The sequence below is a fragment of the Mustela nivalis genome, assembly GCF_964662115.1.
Source record: "Mustela nivalis genome assembly, chromosome: X".
Taxonomy (NCBI): Eukaryota; Metazoa; Chordata; class Mammalia; order Carnivora; family Mustelidae; genus Mustela; species Mustela nivalis.
In genome coordinates this window covers 21,399,273-21,403,324 of record NC_139040.1, presented here as the reverse complement: position 1 = coordinate 21,403,324, position 4,052 = coordinate 21,399,273, and the positions used below count along the sequence as shown (strand labels likewise).

Below are 4,052 nucleotides of genomic sequence, written 5' to 3'. Positions count from 1 at the left end.
CATATATTTTTGATATTAACCCCTTATCCGATATATCATTTGCAAATATGTTCTTCTATTTAGTGTGTTGCCTTTTTGTTTTGTTCCTAGCTGTGAAGTGTGTAAACCTGGTGATTCACAGACCTGTACCCCTGGGGATAAAAATATATGTTTATAAAAAATAAAAAATTAAAAAAAGAAAGAAAAAAAAAAGTATTGGCAGAGTTCTCATTGAACGCGGGGCCAGATCTTTGGATTGCTGTCTTCTTCTCAACCCGAGCCAGGCCTACACGCAAGCAACCATGTCTAAGGGACCTGCAGTTGGCATTGATCTTGTCACCACCTACTCCTGCGTGGGTGTCTTCCAGCACGGGAAAGTGGAAATAATTGCCAATGATCAGGGAAACCGGACCACCCCAAGTTATGTCGCCTTCACGGACACCGAACGATTGATCGGTGATGCTGCCAAGAATCAAGTTGCGATGAACCCCACCAACACAGTTTTTGATGCCAAACGCCTGATTGGACGGAGATTTGATGATGCTGTTGTCCAGTCTGATATGAAGCATTGGCCTTTCATGGTGGTGAATGATGCTGGCAGGCCCAAGGTCCAAGTAGAATACAAGGGAGAGACAAAAAGCTTTTATCCAGAGGAGGTGTCTTCTATGGTTTTGACAAAAATGAAGGAAATCGCAGAGGCTTATCTTGGGAAGACTGTTACCAATGCAGTTGTCACAGTACCTGCGTACTTCAATGATTCTCAGCGTCAGGCTACCAAAGATGCTGGAACTATTGCTGGTCTCAATGTACTTAGAATCATCAATGAACCAACTGCTGCTGCTATTGCTTATGGCTTAGACAAAAAAGTTGGAGCTGAAAGGAATGTGCTGATCTTTGACTTAGGAGGTGGCACTTTTGATGTGTCAATCCTTACTATTGAAGATGGGATCTTTGAGGTTAAGTCCACAGCTGGAGACACCCACTTAGGTGGAGAAGACTTTGACAACCGAATGGTCAACCATTTTATTGCAGAGTTCAAGCGCAAACATAAGAAAGATATCAGTGAAAACAAGAGGGCAGTTCGTCGTCTCCGTACTGCTTGTGAACGTGCTAAGCGTACACTTTCTTCCAGCACGCAGGCCAGTATTGAGATTGATTCTCTGTATGAAGGAATCGACTTCTATACCTCTATCACTCATGCCCGGTTTGAAGAATTAAATGCTGACCTGTTCCGTGGCACCCTGGACCCTGTAGAGAAAGCTCTTCGGGATGCCAAGTTAGACAAGTCTCAGATCCATGATATTGTTCTGGTGGGTGGTTCTACCCGTAACCCCAAGATTCAGAAACTTCTCCAAGATTTCTTCAATGGAAAAGAACTGAATAAGAGCATCAACCCTGATGAAGCTGTTGCTTATGGTGCAGCTGTCCAGGCAGCCATCCTTTCTGGAGACAAATCTGAAAATGTTCAAGATTTGCTGCTGTTGGATGTCACTCCACTTTCTCTTGGTATTGAAACTGCTGGAGGAGTCATGACTGTTCTTATCAAGCGTAATACTACCATTCCTACCAAACAGACACAGACCTTCACTACCTACTCCGACAACCAGCCTGGTGTGCTTATTCAGGTGTATGAAGGTGAGCGTGCCATGACCAAGGACAACAATCTACTTGGAAAGTTTGAACTCACAGGCATACCTCCTGCTCCTCGTGGTGTCCCTCAGATTGAGGTCACTTTCGATATTGATGCTAATGGTATCCTCAATGTCTCTGCTGTGGATAAGAGCACAGGAAAAGAGAACAAGATTACCATCACTAATGATAAAGGCCGCTTGAGCAAGGAAGATATCGAGCGCATGGTCCAGGAAGCTGAGAAGTACAAAGCTGAAGATGAGAAACAGCGGGACAAGGTGTCTTCCAAGAATTCACTGGAGTCTTATGCATTCAACATGAAAGCAACTGTTGAAGATGAAAAACTTCAGGGCAAGATAAATGATGAAGACAAACAGAAGATTCTTGACAAGTGCAATGAAATCATCAACTGGCTTGATAAGAACCAGACTGCAGAGAAGGAAGAATTTGAACACCAGCAGAAAGAGTTGGAGAAAGTCTGCAACCCCATCATCACCAAGCTGTACCAGAGTGCAGGGGGCATGCCAGGAGGAATGCCTGGAGGCTTCCCTGGTGGTGGAGCTCCTCCCTCTGGTGGTGCCTCCTCTGGGCCCACCATTGAAGAGGTTGACTAAACCAATCTGAGAATAAATAGGTTGAGCATTGTTCCACATACAATATTCAAAGGACCCAAATTTGTAGCAAATTCCATGGCAGTTATAATGTTGAGCTGCTATAGCAAAAAAACTGGGCATTCTTGATACTTGAATATGGAATATGTGCACAGGGAAAGGAAATAAACATTGCACTTTATAAGCACTGTATTGTTAAGTGGAAAATGCAATGTCTTAAATAAAACTGTATTTAAAATTGGCACCAAAAAAAAAAAAATAAAAATAAAAGTATTGGCAGAAAATCTGAACAGACACTATTCCAAAGATATTCAGGTGGTCCACAGACATAAAAAAGATGCTCAACAATATTAATAATCAGGTAATTTCAAATTAAAACCACGTGAGATATAATCTCATACCAGTGAGAATCGCTAGTATAAAAAATACAAGAAATACAAAAAATACAAGAAATAACATGTACTGCCAAGGATGTTGGGAAAAGAGAACACTTGTGCACTGCTGGGTCCCACTGTTGGTGGGGTATGTGTGTGTGTGTGTGTGTGTGTGTATATATATATATATATTTAAAGCCCACACAGGGATCCAGACTGCCCACACTGGGAAGGAGATGGAGCTGGAACCACATCCTTACCAACCCCGGGGACTTGGTTTGGATATGCCGCCACCAAGTGGGAAACTTGGAGCCTCTCTGGAAGGGACTGTTTATTGTTATCCTGACCACCCCCACGGCAGTAAAAGTACAAGGAATCAGGGCCTGGATTCACGTGGGTAACATCAAATGAGCTGAGGACAAGGACGCCCCCCAGAGATGGAAGCTGTAGCCAATGGACCCCGCTGACCATGGATTACAGCTAAGACTAAAAAGACTGTGAGTTTATTGTTGCTCCTATTGTTACCTGTTTATGTAAAGTATAGGTGGGAAATTAGATGAACGGAATTAGGAAAAATGGAAAAGGTTATACAAAGCAGTGAATGGCTAACTCATCAGCTGACTGTGCACTACTGGTACATTTTGGCCCCTGCATTATAAACTCCCTAATGTCATTTGTACAAAAGAAAATTTGAGGGATCAAAATGTTAGTCTTACATGCTCAATATAACCCCTTACAATAGGAAAACTTAGAACTGGCTGAAAAGTCAAGGATTTGACTAAATTCCAAAGAAAGGCGGGGAATATAGGGGCCTAGTTAGCCAGAGGGAATCATTTAATTGCAAACTTAGATTGACTCAACCCCTCCCAGAGGAACTTATTGCAAACCCTGGATATAGGGGCAGGCCAGGCCAGATGGAGACATCCAATCAGTGGGGTACACATATATTTACTGTGGTGTGTTGCAATCTCATTGGCCACCTGTGTGTGGGCTGGGCTCAACCACCTCTATAAAGGTTAGTCTGTGAGGCTGAGGTGGGGGGAGTAGTAGGAGGAATTGTAGTAGCCGTTGGGATAGCCATTCAAGTAGCCATTGGGTTAGCTGTTGGAGTAGTCATCGGAGTAATAGTCGTCGTTGGGAGCAGTGCTGCCCAGAGCAGCCTCGCCGCCCCAAGTGGTGGCACCGCTGGGAGCAGTGGCACCACTGGGAGTGGCCTCGCCAGAGTGGCGTCGTCCGGGGAGCGGCCTCGTCGGGAAGTGGCCTTGTCAGAGTGGCATCATGGGGAGCAGAGTCTGTGTCATTGTGGTTGTCGTCCTTGTCATCGTCATCGCCTCTTCGTCGTCTGGGAAGCAGCTTCACTGGAGCGGCGTTGTCGTCCTCGTCGTCATCGCCTCTTCGTCATCAGGAGCGGTGTCCTCGTCATTGTCACCTCTTCATAAGAGATGGCCCCAACCAGTCG

The 4,052-nt window shown here is 44.8% G+C and overlaps 1 pseudogene across 1 annotated transcript; it reads left to right on the top strand.

The window, feature by feature from the left end:
* The first annotated feature begins 202 nt into the window (after positions 1 to 202).
* LOC309856297 (heat shock cognate 71 kDa protein pseudogene) lies at positions 203 to 2,489 on the top strand (annotated as a pseudogene). Its single transcript has one exon. The product of its transcript is annotated as a heat shock cognate 71 kDa protein pseudogene (transcript).
* The last annotated feature ends 1,563 nt before the right edge of the window (positions 2,490 to 4,052 follow it).